The sequence below is a fragment of the Tursiops truncatus genome, chromosome 5 (assembly GCF_011762595.2).
Source record: "Tursiops truncatus isolate mTurTru1 chromosome 5, mTurTru1.mat.Y, whole genome shotgun sequence".
NCBI classification, from domain to species: domain Eukaryota; kingdom Metazoa; phylum Chordata; class Mammalia; order Artiodactyla; family Delphinidae; genus Tursiops; species Tursiops truncatus.
Window position 1 is genome coordinate 88996947 of NC_047038.1, and position 20013 is coordinate 89016959.

Genomic DNA, 20013 nt, shown 5'->3' on the forward strand with positions numbered 1-20013 from the left:
ATTATTTTACAGAGTCAGTGATTATTTAAATATTCTTATATTTACCAATTTCTTTTTGTCACATTGCTTCTTGCTTCTCATTCCTTCCTTCTACTCTCAGTGCTTTAATTCCTTTAAAGTGTGTCCTTCTCTTACCTATTACAGAATGAAATTCAAACTCTGTGGCTTAGCACCAAGACCCTCTATTGTCTGCTCTTCCCTATCTCTCATTTCTTTTGCTTCTCCCAGGACAGGATGTTAATGCCACTGTTTGTAGATGACCACACCCCATGTTACCCATTTTCTTTATTTTTGAAACTGCTACCTGGCCAAATGCTCAGTACTGTTAACTACACTAGTAGTTACAGTAGGTGAACTACACTCCATTTAGGCAGGGATTTTGTTTTGTTCATTGCTGTATTTCTAGTGCTTGGAACAGAACCTGGCATGTAGTAACTATGTGTTGAATAAATGATTAAAGGATTGAATCAATAAACGTAAATACAGGAAAAAAAATGAAGTGTGTCCTTGAGTAATTTTTTTCAATGAGAATGAATAACTAGTAAATTCTTTCAAGATTATTGTTAAATGTCTTCATTTTACCTTTGCCCTTAAATCATAGTTTAGTTGGGTATACTAGATTGTCAACTGTTTTCTTGAAAAATATTTTCCTTTTTTCTTCTATCCTCCATTGTTGTCACTGTGAAGTCTGTTGCAAATCTAACCTAATTATCTACCTTTGTAAATAATGCTTTTTCCTCCCTGTTAGTGTTTCAGGTTTTCTTTTATGTTCTGTCTTTAGTGTTATGCAGTTTAATTATGATGTGTCCAAGTGTAGATTTAGTTATTTACTTACTTAGTCTTCCTTGGATCTAAGTTAACCACAAAATTCAAGGTTGAGCTGATTATTAACCTGCTCTACAGAAGTCCAATTAAAACACTGACATAGGGCTTCCCTGGTGGCACAGTGGTTGGGAGTCCGCCTGCGGATGCAGGGGACACGGGTTCGTGCCCCGGTCCAGGATGATCCCGCATGCCGCGGAGCGGCTAGGCCCGTGAGCCATGGCCACTGAGCCTGCGCATCCGGAGCTTGTGCTCCGCAACGGGAGAGGCCACAACCGTGACAGGCCCTCGTACCGCGAAAAAAAAAAAAAACACTGACATATGAAGAGGTAGTCTAATGAATGTACTATCAAGTCATTCCTGTCTGGAATATTGTCTATTTAGACCTCATTAGCTTTCTACACTGCAAAATTATGTGAATTAAGTTACATGCTGGTTACATGCTTTTGGATGTTATCAAGGTTCAACGTTATCCATATATATATAATGTTTTTGTACTGTCTATAAATCAGAGTTGAAAACAATATATATAAAACTAAGAGGTTAACAGTTCCAAACTTCTCTACCTCAACCCTCAGATATTAATCATTCTCTCCTTCCATCCTGGCTCTGAGAAACAGAAGAATCTTTCCCTTTCCAAGGTTCACCCACCTTTTCTTCCACTATCTCTGACACTTGGCTCAGTAATTATACCTTCACTCCAAGCTCATTTAAGTCTTTTCCATTCCACCCACTCATTTTTTTGCAGGTAAAGAAATTTCAAGTTTCACATTTTCTAAAAAATAAAAACTTTCCCTTATTCTTTCTTGTCCCTCCAGCTAATAACCTCTATTTGTCACCCTCACAGCCAAACTTCAAAAAGGAGGGAGAGCTCTCTTATACCCTCCCACCCCCCAGCCCCACCCCCACTTACCCATACACACCAATGTCATCCTGGCTCTGCCGCAATTAAGCTTCTTCTAGCACCACTCACTGAAACCTCTCCAGGCAAAACTACTAATAACTTCCTGACCTCTAAAGCCAAAGAAGTTTTTTTGTAACCAATCCTATTTGGATGCTCTAAGCCTTTGGACATCTTTGCCTGATTTGTCATTATTGACTTTAGGATTATCACTCTCTCAGAATTCTTCTCTGGCTTTTCAGATTCCTCCTCCTTGGATTACTTTTCATACTGTACCACTATTCCTCTACTCCTCTTTAAATGGAGGAGAACTATGGGGTATTCCTGGTCCTCTTCTCATACCCATTTCCATGTCTTCAGCTAGTACTTATAAAGTGAAGACTCTGAAATGTCTCTCTCTAACCCTTGCCTCCATCTTGAGCACAGACCTAATTTCTAGTAGCATGTTTGACATCTTCAGCTGACTGCCCGATAGCACCTCAAACTCACTGTGTCCAAGTCCTTTTCTTTTTCTTTCAAACTTTCTCTTTCTCTTATATTCCCTATTTTGATAAGTACCACTGTCATTCACTGTTCACATTTAAAACAGTAATTCTCTAGTCTGGTGCTATCCAGAACATTGTGTGATGATGGAAGTACTCTGTGTCTATGCTGTCCAATATGGTAATACTAACCACTTGTAGCTACAGAGCACTTGAAATGTGGCTAGTATGACTGAGGAAATGAATTTTTACTGCATTTAATGTTGATTAATTTAAATAGCCATGTGTGGTTGTCCTATTGGAAAGCACAGCTCTAGCCCTTCATCTCACCTAAATTACGTTTGCCATCAGGACACGTAGATTCTATCCCTTAAATTTACCTTGAAAAGATCCTTCTCAAAGCAATCCCTCTTTTCTATCTCCACCACTACCATTTGAAAACATCAACCTGATTATGTCTTTTCCCTGTCCCAAATATCTTCACTAACCTCACTTTTTTTTTTTTTTTTTTGCGGTATGCGGGCCTCTCACAGTTGTGGCCTCTCCTATTGTGGAGCGCAGGCTCCGGACGCGCAGGCTCAGTGGCCATGGCTCACGGGCCCAGCCGCTCTGCGGTATGTGGGATCTTCCCGGACCGGGGCACGAACCCGTGTCCCCTGCATTGGCAGGCGGACTCTCAACCACTGTGCCACCAGGAATGCTCAACCTCACATTTTATATTTTATATAAGATAATATCTGAACTTCTAGTTGTAGCCTATAAAGACTTCCATGATCTGGTCCCCCAGCCACTCTCATCCACACCACTCTCCCAGCACCCTCTATAACAAGCATACTCAGCTCTTTGCTCTTTCCCTACATGCCCAGTTATACTTCCAAGCTTGTTTACACTCTGTACTTCTACGTAGTTTATACTCTCTCTCACTCTCTCTCGCAGTTCCATGGATTTTTACCTAAACTAAAGGGACCAGATCAAATGCCACCTCCTTCCTATATTTGTTTGTATATCTGTTTCTTTTTCCTCCAGAGTAAGGACAATGTTCTATGGAACATTTTCACTCTCATATGTGAATGAGTGAGTGAATGAATGAGTGAATAATAAAATTTCAAACAATTCCTTCTATAATTAAAGGCCAAAAGTGTACCACCTGAAAAACTTGAGTGCTTCCTTTTTTCAGATAGCTGAAATTATAAACCTATAATTTTTTCTTATCTCTATAAGTCATCTATTTTCATATGTATGAAAACAGAGCTTTATTTTTCCTAACTGAATTTAGGCAAATAACATCACATCTCTAGATTTATCACTTATTATCCCTGTAACACAATCCCTCTAAGTCCCAAATTTCCCATCTGAAAAATGGGGATAATTGTGTGGAAGCAGGAAATGGTGGAAAAGGGAAAGAAAGAGAGAGAGAGAGAAGGAGGGAGGGAAGAAGGAAGGAAGGAAGGAAGAGAGAGAGAGAGGTGGGGAGTGAGGGAAGAAGGAAGCATGCAGTAAATCCTCAGGTGGAGGTATTGATACTTTTCCAGGCCTCCCCAGGTGATCATGGGAATACACAGACGCCAATGATACTACTGATTTAGAGTGAAGTTTCACCAGATCTAAGAAGCATCCCACTTTTTAATTCCATCTGTGAAGAAAGGTGTGTTGTAGGTCAATTCCCAGATAACCCTGGGTGTTCGATCAGAACTTGGGTCTGAGACATACCTGAAAACCAATTCCCCAATCTATGCCTGACTACACTTTTACATGGATGGTTCTAATTCTGAATTTGGTCTGCAGACCCTAAATATAAATTCATTTCTCTACAATAGTAGTCTATAACTGATAGGATTTTCATGAGGATTCAATGAGATCTTAATGTGCTAATCCTTTCAAAGTGTTTAGCACAGCGCCTCACCCACAATAAGGGCTCAAACGTAATAGTTATGATTATTATTTATGGGATTCAATAATTTCGCATGTTCTAAAACTGCAATAATTTTGAGTGCCAAATCATATATTTCTTCTGCTCAAGTGCTGGGAAGTCAGACTGGAAAGGAACTAGTAGCTAAAATATGTATATGTACAGCACTTATCAAGGTTGTATTTTTGTTTGTGTGATTATTTGATTCATATCTGTCTCCCTCACTAGACTGTATTCTCCAATTACAATTGAGCCTTGTCAGTTTTTGGTTGTCCTTGGATCCCCAGCACTTAACAAAGGGCCTGGCACATGGGAAGCACTTGATAAATATTTGCTGAAATAAGTTGTTCAATTATTTGAAAACATTCCAGGTACTACGCTAAGAAATTTGGGAGACAAAATGTCTCAGAGAAAGTCTTCTGCCATCAATGAACTCTAATCTAGTCAACAACTCCCTAAATCAAACCGATGCTTATAATGGAGCAAAGTACGTGTTATGAGAATTGTTCACATGGAGGGCTGTGGGAAAATATAAGAGGGGCATCTAACCTGTCAGGAAATGGGGAGTTAGGAAAAGGTTTCAAGAGGATGTGACAGTTAAGATAATCTCATAATATTCAAGAAAAAGACAAAGAGCAGTCCAAGGAGAGCAAGAAGCATAGAAATGAGAAAGAGGAAAGGCAAGTTTTTCTGTTTAATTGGAGAAGGATCTGCAAGAAAAGAGTGGCAAGAAACAAGGAGAAGTAGGGAGAAATGAGAACATGTGTTGTGAACCATGTTAAGGATTTTGAATTTAATTATGAAGGCAATCTGGAGACACTGGAGGATTTGAAACAGAGAGAGATGGTAACTTGAAAAATGAGTGGACTGGGCTAGGTCTCTAAAGTGTCTTCTGGCTGTAGAAATCTGTGATTCAGAATTATTTATTTATTTATTTATTTATTTATTTATTTATTTATTTTTGCGGTACGCGGGCCTCTCACTGTTGTGGCCTCTCCCGTTGCGGAGCACAGGCTCTGGACACGCAGGCTCAGCAGCCATGGCTCACGGGCCTAGCCGCCCCGCGGCATGTGGGATCTTCCCGGACCGGGGCACGAACCTGTGTCCCCTGCATCGGCAGGCGGACTCTCAACCACTGCGCCACCAGGGAAGCCCGATTCATAAATTTTGAATGCTAAATTTAATACTCAAATACAGTAACAGTATGTATTAGGATAGACTAAACTTCTGTAACAAGCAGACTCAAAATGTACGGACAGCAGAGGTTCATTACATGCTCAGATGGCAGCCGAGGGCAGGTGCTTTGACTACCTTGCGGAGGAAAGATAGGATCTGCTCCTAACAGTCATTCTAGGCTAACAAAACTCTGCCATATTCAATGCATGGTTTCCAAGCTCACGCTGGTCTTCACATCACCATTTCATCCTTTGTGAATGGGTTATGGCATGAGAAGCATCCTATAGGAGGCTTTATGAGTCAGGTCTGGAACTGGCACAGATCACTTCCATTCAGTAGGACTCACTGGCTAGAACCAAATCACATGGCCACTCTAACTGCAACGAAGGCTGGGAATTGTGGTCTAGCTGTTTGCTAAGGCAGTCTTTACCACACTATTCTAGCTTAGAATTTGGGGTACATTTGTGTTCCCTTTCCCCTAGATGGTTTTATTTTCTATTTTAATCATCTTAGAGTTTGTGTATTTCATTATAAGATAGCTCAAATTCATTTAAAAAAATGCATAGTGAAAATTATAAATAAAGCAAAAATCATATAGTTGGTGAATGTCAACAAGACTGTATGGTATTTTACAGTTCATAAAGGCCTTTCACACTCTTTAGTTTGCTTTTTTAAAGCAACCCTTTGATATAAGCAGGAAACGTTACCACCATTGTTTAAAATATAAGCATGACTCAGAGAAATAAATGACTTACCTGAGGTTGTCCAATTTCACTCATTCTAACAGTTATTTACATGTAGGAAATAGTTAATTGTCCTTGAAATCCATCTAAAAATGTAAAAGTATTTTTTTCAAATATTTTTAAGAACTATCAAAAATAAAGGACATATTCATCCAGAGCTCATGTTGAGGTCTATCTTGAAACACTTAGATTCACATAAATCAGCAAAGCTCACCTCAACCACATATACAGAAAGGACATAGAAACATAACCACTTGTAACAATACTGCAAACAGACGCCATCTGTGAGCTAGCTATCTTCATGCTATAGAAAAAAAAAAGTTTGCAAAAGAGACAGAGAGAGAAGGCACTTGAAGCATAGATTCTGGCACTTACTTTGTTAAGGGTTTTAGATGGTGTGTATTAGTTTCCTAGGGCTGCCATAACAAAGTACCACAAAATGAATGGCTGAATAAACAAAAATGTATTGTCCCGCAGTTCTGGAGGCTAGAAGTTTGAGATCAAGGTGTCAGCAGGACCACACGCCCTCCAAAGGTGCTAGAGAAGGATCTGTTCCAGGCCTCTCTCCTAACTTCTGCTAGTTCTTTGGCTTTTAGTAGCATAACTCCAATTTTCACAGAACTGTGAGACCATAGATTTCTCATCTGCTCCCCTTTGGCTTGGATTTAGTCAATGAGACAAAGGCTTACATATTAAGGAATTAACAACCTACAAGAAAATGAAGAGAGCTTTCCTAAGCCCAAAACGGAGTTGGAAAATGAGGCAACAGAAAGAAGCCAACCAAAAAGTTCCAAATGCTCAGGCCATGTAAGGTTTGCCCTTCAGAACATTTTACCAGCATTTGGCCTGCTGTCCCCCACCAAGCCTCCTCTGGAAAGTGAACAACGTGTCAACCTCCCACATCTATGTAAGTTTCCCACTTGTCTCCCCTGAGCAATATTCTTCCCATGAAGTTATGTACAGCTCCTATCGTTATTCCAGATGACTTTTCCATCCTTCTGACACCTAGCTTGTATGTATTTAAAGGATGGGCCCATGAAAACTAAACCAAACAAAAGATATAGTACAAAGACCTCGGCTGTTCTACAGAAAAACACTTTTGCAGTTCTTCTTTCCTTTTCCCAGTCCAACCCAACTTTCCCACCCAACCTTTTCTAATACCACCTCCCCCCGCCAAAAAAAAAGGCGAATAGACAGTAAAACATCCTCACTATTCACCAGTGGACGGGGAAGGTATTCTTCCTTTAAAGCTCATGCCCAGTGCCTGGCACACCAAACACCCTGTTGTTTCATCTTTCTGACTGCCTTCATCACACTTGCCAGGCTAACCTCTGTGGACGGCAAGACTTAACAGTTAGAGGAGATGGGGGTTGAAGAACAAGGAGAAAGAGGAAGAGGAGAGGGAGTTGAGAAAGGGGGAAGGAGGGGGAGAAGGAGAAACAAAAAACCAAAAAGAAACAAAAATCTTTTTCAAAGAAGAACACCATCTTCAGAGAAAACGTCTGATAGGACTTGCACCTTAAACTTCCACCCACCTACTCACCACTCCAGGATTCTTTCCCCCAAATTTAACCTGAGATGGAATCACCTCTAGTCCAGGCTGAGGCAAGTTTGGCAGCTTCAAGGGTTGAATGGTGAAAATTTAGTAACAATCTGCTTTTCTCTGCAAATTGCTAAGGCAACGGTGTTCCTTAGCCAAGTCAAAAATCAAGTGATGCCCAAATAAACTACAGCACATTCTTGTCTAGGCCTTCTACCCAGCAGCCAAAGCAAGGTGCAGCCAGAGTCTGCTGGTCTTGCCTGAGTCCTGCTGAAACAGTCCTACCATGAGATTGGCATTCTGCGGTGGTTTCTTCTAGAAAGGGATGGGAGTTGGGGCAAAAAAATTGTATGGTTATAGGGTAAAGGGAAGAGGTGGAAGACAAGAAGAAAGTAACTGTTTGTACAACGTGGTGCTCCTATGAATGTGGTCATAACAGAGGTCAAATTGGGCATCAGATTTACAGGATTATCATACCCAGATGAGAACAGGCTGAATTCATTATTAATCTGCAAAGAAGATCTTCCCTGTGATTTTTATTTCAATTCTCTTCCTACTCCCTCCCTTTGGTTGAATGGTACCATGAATAAATCATATTCACCCCAAACCAGGGTATAATTAGCCTCTCTCTCAGCTTCCACAGTCTATCACAAGTCTTGTCAATGAGAGCTCCTAGATAGGTATCTTTCAGACACATCTGTTTTTCTGCATAGCCACTGCCACTAGTATAGCTCAAGTCATCACCATCTTCTCTGCCTGGATTAATATGGCAATGGACTCTTATCTCTCCCTCTCCCCCCACACATACCCTTCTCTTTCCATTCTATCCTGTAATCAGGATGATGTTTCTTAAATGCAAACACAAACATGTCACTCCACTGCTTAAAACTCTTCATGGCTCCCTGCTTTTATACTAAAGTTGGAACTTTCATCATGACTTTCAAGACCCTGCCTCCATGGCTTCTGCCCTACTCTCTAGCTTCTCCTCTTTTTCCTCCACGTGCTCTATGCTCCATCCATAACAAACTCCTTGAGGTTCCTCTAATGCACCCTGTTTCTCCCCTGTGCCCCTCCTTGCCTCCCACCCACCCTTTAAGTTCTCTTCTGGCCTCTTGAGATCTTCCCATCCTCCCCTCCTTCTTCTCCTTCCCCACTCCTCCTCGTCTTCCTCCTTCTCCTCTTCTTTCTCCTCCTCTTCCTTCTTATTTTCATCATTTGCTAACTCCTACTTACCCTATAGTCTTCAATTGTGATTTCACTTCATCTGTAAAAATTTATTTGTCCCTGTGCCTTGCAAATCTGTGTTAAGTGCTCTTCCCATAAGCTTTCTCAGAACTGTCACTTTCTCCTTCGATAGAGTACAACATTCTATATTATAATTGCTTGGTCACTCATCTCTCTCCTATCCTCCCCACCTGCCCCCCAACCCAGGACTACATACCCCCAAGATCAAGGAGCATGTCTGTTTTGCTCACCATGACCCTAGCACCACACAGAGAGCACATTATAAGTGATTCAATCAGTCAGTCAATTAAAATATTCCATGCTGCAGTGGTGGAGGTAAGAAAAGTCTTTGGCTCATGCATTGCTTCCCAAGTCTTCCTATTTAATCCTTGTGGTTATACTTTGGCAGAAGGCAAATTCATTGCCTTTTCTGCCTTTCACTGCATAAAAAGCAACTGTGGGATAAAAGATGAACACCACCAACAAAAACACTTACTTCCCTACTCAGATAATTTTTTAACAAGTTATGGAGGCTTGATCCTTGCTTTAGACTCTTCTCAAGCTGAAATTGTTAGTGATAAAAGATCACAGTTCGTTGGACCAGAATTCCTGAATCCTCAAACTCCTTCCATAACCACAGCCATCCCTAGAGGTTCAGGACCAACTTACCCATTAGACCCAGCAGTAACCCCATGCCTAGGGTCCACAATAGGTTTAGAAGCTCATGAAAATGTTTTAATTTATTTTAGAAGCAGAAGGAAAATAAATTTATAGGTCAAAAAAGTATCTTAAAATATAATATTTATCTTTATACCAACATAAAACATAATTTTCAATACTTTTTATGGAGGAAGGGGGTAAATTAAATCAACAGTGCCAAATACCCATGAAAATCATAACTTTAGTCCTGCTAAGTGCCTAGAAAATTATATGTGCACAGAAGACAAGGCTTAGGAATCAAAATCATCTCACTATCTTGGAGCCTTGATGGAGCCCTTAGTCTTGGTGAGAAGGTTGAATCCTATGGAAGATTCAAAGATTGCTCCTGTGCCTCTGACCTGTATGATGAGCCAACTGAGGTTTCTCTCACCCTTTTTCTTAGGTTTTTACAGGGACTAGGCAATCCACCAAAGGAAACTAGAATATGTTGCCCCCAAATATGCCTCTTTAACACAAAATTCTTTTTTCAAAATGTGAAAAGTATTTAGCAAGAATAAAATGCACCTAAGGGCAACATTAAAAACAAAGTAAACTAAATTCACAGAAAATATGGGCAAGCCTGTCTTTTTTTTTTAATAAATTGTTTTTGAATTTTATTTATTTTTTTATACAGCAGGTTCTTATTAGTTATCCATTTTATACATATTAGTGTATATATGTCAATCCCAATCTCCCAATTCATCACACCAACACCAACACCCCTGTCACTTTCTCCCCCTGGTGTCCAAATGTTTGTTCTCTACATCTGTGTCTCTATTTCTGCCCTGCAAACTGGTTCATCTGTACCATTTTTCTAGGTTCCACATATATGCGTTAATATACGATATGTGTTTTTCTCTTTCTGACTTACTTCACTCTGTATGGCAGTCTCTAGATTCATCCACGTCTCTACAAATGACCCAATTTCATTCCTTTTTATGGCTGAGTAATATTCCATTGTATATATGTACCACATCTTCTTTATCCATTCGTCTGTCAATGGGCATTTAGGTTGCTTCCATGACCTGGCTATTGTAAATAGTGCTGCAATGAACATTGGGGTGCATGTGTCTTTTTGAATTATGGTTTTCTCTGGGTATATGATGGGCAAGCCTGTCTTGACTCCCTCTTGACCCTTCTAGGCAAATGAGAACTTCCTGGGTAACAGTAAGAGCAGGCAGAGCAATCCACACAGCAAATGGCTCCAGTCCAAGCCAATTTACACAGGTCACAATTTCCCAGTCCAGTGCTTTTTCTGGGCTATGATGGAAGAGATAATGTAGATATGCAATCACATGATTTACTACCTAGCCCGCCTTCAACCAGAGTCAGGAAAGAAACATTGCTATGTGCAGTGCTATACCCAGAAGCTTTCAAGCTCAGGGATACTTAATTTTTTTTTTTAATTGAAATCCTTTCCCTTTCATGACCTCGTCTTTGCCTTTAGCAAACTCCTCCCCTAACTCTCCCAGAAGTAGGAGGTGACTTGAACACATATTTCTCTATCTCCAATTCTTACTTCACTCACCCTATGATATTGCTAGCATGGGAAGGGGGCCCTGTTGCCAGGGCAACCAGTAGTGCATAAGTTCAGTCTCAGTTGGATCCTCTATTCTAACTGATCAAATTCCAACTATGCTCTTGACTCATCTCAATTTTATAGACATAAGAAGGTAAAATATTTCATAATTCCTCTGACATATGTTTCATCTATATCTTCATAAGATCCTGCTGACCTGTCTCTTCTCCTGAATTCATTAACTTAACTCATTTATTTCTACTAACCAGAGATGATATTCAAAGTATTTAAAGCAGACATGGCATGAAAAATACATCAGAATGGATGTATTCACCAAATCAGAATGTATACTAGCTGTAAACAGGAACTGAACCAGAGCATACTAGCCACCAACTGGTCCAGTCTATAACTAAACTTGATACCTTTCCTTCCTGCTATCAAATAGACTTCTCCTCTGACCAGTTACTGTATACTTAATGTCCTAATTGTCCACCATCACATACAACTGAATAAGAATTTGATGTGAAATTCATCCGTGACTTTTATGTCAATTCATAGTTATGATAATTTAAAAAAATTAGTTTAGATATTCCCTTCATAGGAAGAAAGATATTGTGTTAGAAGGTAGAGAAGGATTTTAAAGGCACTGTATGTAGGAAGGAGAAGTAGGATTTCAGAAAGTACATAATCACTTCCTAATTGAGGTAGGAGTGGTCCCATATAGCAGTCAGCAGTGTTATTCCTGAAATGCTCCAGTTCCCCCTTCCAGGTATGTGGTACAATTGCACTTCTCAGACCCATTCTGCTTGGGTAGGGACAAATAACTAGTTCTAACCAAAGAGTTGTGGGTAGACATGATGTATGTCACTTCCAGGAAGAATGCTGAATTACTGCTGAGACCCCAAAGAGCAACTAGCAACCTTCCACATTCTAGCTGCTATTTCAACTTTGATCCCAGAGGGAGGGTGACTTGCATTAGAGACCTCTAGCTGACTCACAATGAAAATGTAGTGTGAGTAAAAAATAACCTTTGTAGTCTTAGACCATTGAAATTTTTGGCTTTGCTTGTTACTGAGACATACTTTAAGCTAGCCTGACTGATATATTTTACTTTTAAGATCTTATCATTAGAGCCTCCTGTTTAGTGCCTTCATTCTGAGACACCTACTTCAATAGTTTTTAACGTCCATAAACTCCCTCATATTGTAAACAAAATTTAGGAAGCTCGTGAAGAACGTCCAGGGTGTTCATTAAATTCTCCAGAACATGTGTGTGTGTTGTTTAAGAAACCTTTCCCTACATCAAGATCGTAAACTTATTGAACGGAAAATGAGGAGTGCTAAGTTCCAGCTGAGCGTGGTACTTCACTGGTTTGGAAGTCTCAGATATGTAAACAAATCTAAATTTCATAAACAAAGCAGTGAACTTTTAAATATGAGTCATGATGTCTATAAATTGGCAAAGAAATTAAGAAGGCATTTTTTTGTTTTGTTTTGTTTTTTTCTGCAGTACGCGGGCCTCTCACCGCTGTGGCCTCTCCCGTTGCGGAGCAACAGGCTCCGGACGTGCAGGCTCAGCGGCCACGGCTCACGGGCACAGCCGCTCCGCGGCATGTGGGATCTTCCCGGACCGGGGCATGAACCCGTGTCCCCTGCATCGGCAGGCGGACTCTCAACCACTGCGCCACCAGGGAAGCCCTTAAGAAGGCATTTTAATGATTCTTTCAATATTAAAGCTTTGAATGAAAATGAATAATGACCATGAAATAGCTGTAATTCTTCAATATAGTACAAAACAGCAAATACAAATAATAGCTAATTAAAGTAGTGCTAATGATTATGGTTATCCTGCCTTTCATTTGCTAATGATATTTCACATTTCAAAAAGATTATTTTGAGTCCTAAAATATTTGTGTACTAAAGCATTCTTTTTCTTGGGCTGAAGGAAGCAATTTAATGTTGACAGAAATTGGTTTGAGAAGAGTATGCAGTTTAAATTACTGACTCTGAAAAGTAATGGCTGGTTGTTTTCTAAGAGAGCTGACACAAAGGAGAAAGGCCTGAGTGTTAAAAATAAAAACATATTTGGGACCAAAAAAAAAAGGGGATCTTAAACTTATTATCCTATGCTATCTTCTAGGAATTTTAAAGATTGCTTACACTTTTTATATGCAATAATGATCAAACTCAGATACATCTTATTCCACTCTCAAGGTTTCTATGTGAAACAGTATGAAGCTGGCAAATCTGTGTGAAGACTCTTCAATAATCACAACTTTTCTCCTCAGGTGGACCCAGTGCTTGAAATAAGAAGCACATCACTCCATGAGTTCACACACATTACTACCTGGCCATTACCCTGAGGTGACCTGGGCAACCTGGAGAACAACCTCTCCAGGCTATGGGCCTGGGGCAAGACCTAAAAACACCCTCCGAACCTAACTGGAAAATACAGAACACTCTGTCATAGCATGTGAAGGGTACCACCCTTCAATCACAGCAGGGTAGTGGGTGTAAACTATAAAATATAAGCTTCCTCATATTTTCAAACACATAAGGGAGTCATTGCGTACATGGAGAAAGCTTTCATCTGGGGAAGTTTATTAAAATGTAAATGTTCAGAGATCCATCTAGAAGAAGTAGAATCAGGTAAGTTATAAAATATGTAAATATTGCTTCACTGCAAGATTGGTTACTAAAATCTGCACTCTGTAAATGTACAACCAGGCTGATATTTGGACTGACTGGGTCACAAGCAGTCAGCCAACAGAATGGAGAAATCTCCTGACCACTTGGAATCTACAAAGAAAATTGTCTGTTGACATAACTAAGCTGTAGCAGTATCTGATTTTGCATTCTGTAGGCAACAGATACCAGATAAAAATCTGAATTTATTCATGATTAGACTACTAATAACACCATTATAAATATTACAAAAATGTCCAACAGCAAAGGAGCATTAGAACAGAGGAAGACAGAGGGAAAGATCATGTTCCCACTATGGTCAAAAACCTGTTCCGTATTTCCTTCAGAATAAAAGCCTAGATCTTTACAGTGGCCTACACCGCACCCCCCCCCCCCCACCATCTGGCCCACTTTACCACTCTGAGTTCCCCTCCCCTCCTCTCTGCTCCAGGAACTCACCTCCTCACTGTTCCTCAAATATGCCAAGCATGCTCCTGCCTCAGGGCCTTTGCAAAGAGCGCTCCTGCTGTCTGGAAGCCTCTTCCTCAAGGTGTACACAGGGTTGCTCCCTCATCTTCAAGTTTTCGCTCTAAAGTCACCTTCTCAAGGAGACCTACCCTAAAAACATAAACCACATAATTTGTTACAGTTAGCGTTTACCACATAATTTGTTAGTTAGTGTTTATTGTCCATCTCCCTCTGCTAGAGCCAAGGTCAAAGACGGGGACTTTTTCCAGCTGGTTCACAGATTATTCCTAATCACCTAGTACAGGGCCTGATACATAGAAAATACTGGATGATATACTGTTGAATAATTGAAAAAGCAAATTTAATTTAACCATATAAAAAGATCAAAGTGAGTAATCTGGAAGGAAAAATTCAAGAAATATTGATGTGATTTAATACTTTTTTTCAAGTGACAGAAAAATTAAGTACATCTGATTAACACTTCAACAGGAGAAAGGTGCTTTTCTAAACTGACATCAGAGAACTTCAGAAAGAGATGGTATATATCGAGAGAGGTTATCTACATTAGCTTTTGAATATATTTAACTTAATCTGACTTAAAAATAATTGCATTATAGATTACTTTAGCACCTCAATATGTGTTAAAATTATAATTAGAATCTCCTTTTTAAAGAAATAATCATGATTCTTTTATAATGCTGTATTTTACTTGCAGGGTTTTCACTTAGGGACTCACTAGCTGCAGAATTAGTGAAAAAGTCTTGCCCGTCACTTGACATTTCCTCTTCATATCCCCAGATGTTGGGATCTTTCTATGACAGATCAATTTAGGAAGTGCAAAATCACCACATTTAGTTAAGAAGGATACACATAAGCATGATGGAGGCTGATTTTGCAGAGCTGAAAAGGTCCTCAACCTTTAAGAACCTATTTAACCACACTGCTCCAAAGAAGCTTTCGGATACTACAGTTAAATGTTGAGCTCCCCTCTGTGTCTGGGAAAAGCCATACAACAATTTCTAGAAAAGCAGACTGGTGGTTGGAAGGCTTCAGTAATAAGAAACAATTTTCTTATTACTGTACTTCCTCTTCCCTGCTTTAGAAGGAGTTCTTCCTCTGCCTGGAGAGAACAAAACTATCATTCGGCAGGCTCAACTACAGCATGCAGAGAAAGGGCTGCCCAAATCCAAAGAAAGCTATACAAGAGTGGTTATTCATGGGCTTCCCTGGTGGCGCAGTGGTTGAGAGTCCGCCTGTCGATGCAGTGGACACGGGTTCGTGCCCCAGTCTGGGAAGATCCCACATGCCGCGGAGCAGCTAGGCCCGTGAGCCATGGCTGCTGAGCCTGCGTGTCTGGAGCCTGTGCTCCGCAACGGGAGAGGCCACAACAGTGAGAGGTCCCCGTACCGCAAAAAAAAAAGAGTGGTTATTCAGGGACTTCCCTGGAGGTGCGGTGGTTAAGGATCCACCTGCCAATGCTGGATACACGGGTTCGATCCCTGGTCTGGGAAGATCCCACACACTGCGGAGCAACAAAGCCCATGAGCCACAACTACTGAGCCTGTGCTCTGGAGCCCGCGAGCCACAACTATTGAGCCCACGTGCCACAACTACTGAAGCCTGCGCGCCTAGAGCCTGTGCTCTGCAACAAGAGAAGCCACCACAATGAGAAGCCCGTGCACTGCAACAAAGAGTAGCCCCCACTCACGGCAACTAGAGAAAGACCGCACGCAGCAACGAAGACCCAACGCAGCCAAAAGTAAATGAATGAATGAATGAATTAAAAAAAAAAACGAATGGTTATTCATATCCCGTGTGTATAAGCTTGCTTCATGAGGGAAAGAACTATGTCTTCTGTATCCCTGTACCTTATGTATACGTGGTTGGCTTTCAGTAAATGGTTGTTGAATGAATGAATGGTTCAAAAACAAAAGAACAAATAACTGTTCCCTAGGTTCAAAGTGGGACTACAGCTAAGTGCTGAGCACCTATTTCTTATCATTCTAAGCACATATATTTTACTTTTTTCTGTCTTTTTTCATTATTAAACCCCATAAATGTTTCTTGAATTATTTTCTGAACTGCTTACTTTTATCTTTTTGCATAACTTAATTCTTTTATCTTTTCATTCATCCAACAAATATTTGTTCACCCTGAGCCCAACTTCCTACTTCAGAGATAATGAAAGAGTAAATGCCTTGGAAACAGACATATGGACCTATACTTATTCCATCAATCTCTTAAGTGCCTTCGAGCAAGCTGCCTAACCTCTCCCAGCCTCAGCAACTACATATGTTATCTAGAATCATACCCATTGAAGTAGATTGTTTGAGGGCCAATTGAGATCATATAGGCATATAGTAGGCAATTGATAAGTGTTCATTGTCTTCCATGCTTCCATTTCCTACTAAAAGGTGGGAAATTTAATGACTGATGAGCAAATCCCATTTAAGCTCCCAGAAATTAGAAAAGGTCAGCCTGAGAGATTCCTTCCAATGGCACAGACTATGCTATATATCATTGAGACTCCACTTTGTTTCCCTCTGTGAACACAGAAAGACTTCAGTTCTCAGACCACCTTTTAGTCAGTGGGTTATGTGGCCATTAGAATGTAGCAAAAGTGACATTCACCCACCTCCAGATGTAGTGCCTAAAAAAATCTTCCAGGCCTGGCCCCTAACTGAAGCCCAGATGCAGAGAATCCAAGGGAGGACTCCAATACCTTACATGATATAGAGGCATGGAAAAGAAGGAACCTAGGGCTCTAAATTACTGCGTGGACTAGACCCTTCACCCCTAATGAACTGCAAAAATGTATGACATGTAAACTGCTCAGTGTAGGAGTTGTTTTGTTTTTACAGCAGTTAGCCTATCTTGAATAATTCATCACACAAACCACCACTCAGTCCTAGAACTGAAAACCTGGAAACAGATTAATAGTTTATCAGTTCTCTCACTAAATTTGAGAGCTGAGACTGGGTCTTAACTTCTTGGTACCCTACTCGACACTTAGCACAATGCCCTAAATAAATCAGTTGCTTATTATCTATGTGTGAATTAAGTACTGCCACAAGATAGGATTAAATATACTTATATATTTACAGTTACACATATACATATTTTAAATAAAGTCCACCCTGCACACTGTAGCTATTTTAATTTAAAATATAAAGCTTATTTCCTGAAATCATTCCAGTTTAGGAAACAATCAAGATATGATGACAATTAAAATGGCAATTAGAATATACCCCTGTTTCTCCAGGTCACTTATAAGAGGAGGGCTAGCATAGGAAGGAGTAAGTTATAGGGACAATCAAGTGAATAGGTAAGAATCTTAGTTGTGTTTGAATAGTAAGCTCTGAGATTTCAAATCCCTAACACTTCCCTGTCTCACTGAGTCCTGGAGGGGTCAGGGGTCATTTTCTCCTTGGATTATAGTCTCCAACCAATTCTGTTACTGCTACTGTTACTTCCATTCTTTCTTCCAGCAGCCTTGCTTGTACCACTGCTGGCCCACTTTTTAACAAATTCTCATATCTCACCTTTGATGAATTTCTCTTTCCACCACACAAGCACCCACCTGCAAGTGTACAAGTATTTGTTTGACAACTAAAGTACAGATTGCTAGTTCAATTTTTATGGTCCCCTCCCTGATGGAATGTGGGACACATTCCCCCATAGCTACACTGGAGAATGTTTTTTAACTGACATTCTCAAAAACATTTCTCCCCCATAACAATCAAACCGTATCCCAAGTTTTAGGCCCAGTTGTCAGCTATCTTCAGGTGAATTTCCTACCTAGAGGTGATATTTTCACCAGAAACCAGCAGTCAGTATCTGTCTCTCTTTACTGTTTAAATGCCCTAATGCCAGTGGCCTGGGTACTTGTTAATCCCTAAATACTCTTCCCACTCTTTCTTAATGTAAATTTTGTTAAGTATATCGTATATTCAGAAAGATACACACAGCACAAGTGTCCAATTCAATGAATCTCTTCGCTGCTGTTAGTCAGTAGGCCACTTAGTTGGCTTTTCCCAGAAGCCTTAGAGAACCCTCTGCAAAAAGGAATTTTGATAACAGTCCCTGATATCCTAACATCTTTGATGTGAGCAGGAAGATTCCTCCACCCTTGTCTACTGCCGCTCACACATACTCCTACATGGTTTTGCTACATAAATAATAAACTAGAGTTAGCACTGGTAATATGTCATGAAGAAAATCTGACGGTTTGATATCTAGTTTACACCCTTGTATATATTGATTTTGATAAAGTAGTACTTCTTATTTACACAAAAGCATCTCAGGGATGGAATACATATTGACACCGTGAACAATACTCTGAAGAAGAGAGATTTGCATGCTTCACTGAAGTCATATTTATGATGGATTCTAGACAACTCTAGAAATGGTGGGGGAAGGTGAGGAGTGGAGAAACTGGCCTCACATCAGACCAAGAAATCCTTTCGAGACTTCCCTGGTGGGGCAGTGGTTAAGAATCCGCCTGCCAATGCAGGGGACACGGGTTCGAGCTCTGGTTTGGGAAGATCCCACATGCTGCGGAGCAACTAAGCCCGTGCGCCACAACTACTGAGCCTGTGCTCTAGAACCCACAAGCCACAGCTACTGAGCCCGTGGGCCACAACTACTGAAGCCCACGTGCCTAGAGCCCGTGCTCCGCCACAAGAGAAGCCACCACAATGAGAAAGCCGTGCACCACAACGGAGAGTATCCCCTGCTCGCTGTAACTAGAGAAAGCCCATGCGCAGCAACGAAGACCCAACGCAGTCAAAAATAAATAAATAAATAAATATATTAAAAGAAAAAAAAATCTTTTGACGTCTCTATCCACATATTCACCACATGCTGTGCTCCCTCTCACCACCAGCTTCAAAAATCAAAGGACGTAAACATACTGGATTTATACCTGGATATAAATTTCCATATAATCAAATCTTTCCTGCATTCTCAAGCATATCCAAAACATGTTATTTAAATGCCATAAGAAAATGGAAATTATTTCAAAAGGTGGCATTCCAATGTTCTTAAGAAGAAAACTGTGCTCACATTTAATTCACAGGAAAGTGGGGGTAATGGACAAAAGAAAAAGCATCCTTAGAATTATTCTTTCATCCCACAAATCATTTTCCTCTTTTTTAATACTCCAATTTTGGATTTTATTAAAACATCAGCTTTTCATTTTCCAAAACTATCCATGAACTTGGTCTATCTTATCTATAATCCTACAATTGTCCATCTATCTTCAGACAGAACTAGAACTCCTATTTAAAGAATGCTATGAAAATTACTTTTTCTCCCATTCATAACCAAACACACACACCACCCTACTGCAGCTGCTTTGCTGCAGTTGGTTGTGCTGCAATTTCTTAACTTATTCACACTACTGCTGCAGGGTCTGGAAGTATGGGTGATATGAGCACCTGGGGCTCTAAATGACTGGCCTCTTCCAACAGGAATATGGACATGTTGAAATTATTTAGACGTCGCTCACATGTTTATTTCACTGCTCCTGGGTGGAGTTAAGTGAAGCCTCTTCACCCACATATTTTATTGTAAATTTTCATGAAAAAAGGAACTGTCTCCTGACACAAGTAATCTTATTTCACCATTATTTAGGCCTAATGATGAAATGAAACATGCCCAGTGGGCCTGGAGTAATCTAGTAAAAGGCCAGATGACAGGAAAGGATAGTAGTACACCCTGTGAGCAAGCAGGAAATCTGAATCTATAAGACACAGTCAGCACTCTTAAAACATGCTGTTGAATTTAATTCTAATCTTTTATATACATGTAACATGTATATCACACGTTTCTTTAAAAATGTAATT

At 40.2% G+C, this 20013-nt stretch overlaps 1 protein-coding gene across 2 annotated transcripts in view; it reads right to left on the reverse strand.

Annotated features, from left to right (window-relative positions):
• The window catches only part of COX18 (cytochrome c oxidase assembly factor COX18), a 95141-nt gene that overhangs the window by 26666 nt on the left and 48462 nt on the right, over window positions 1-20013 (reverse strand). For both annotated transcript variants that reach the window (XR_012332029.1, XR_012332028.1), the window contains exon 8: window positions 14159-14317. The gene's annotated coding sequence lies outside the window, so the exon portion shown is untranslated. The remainder of the gene's footprint in view (window positions 1-14158; window positions 14318-20013) is intronic.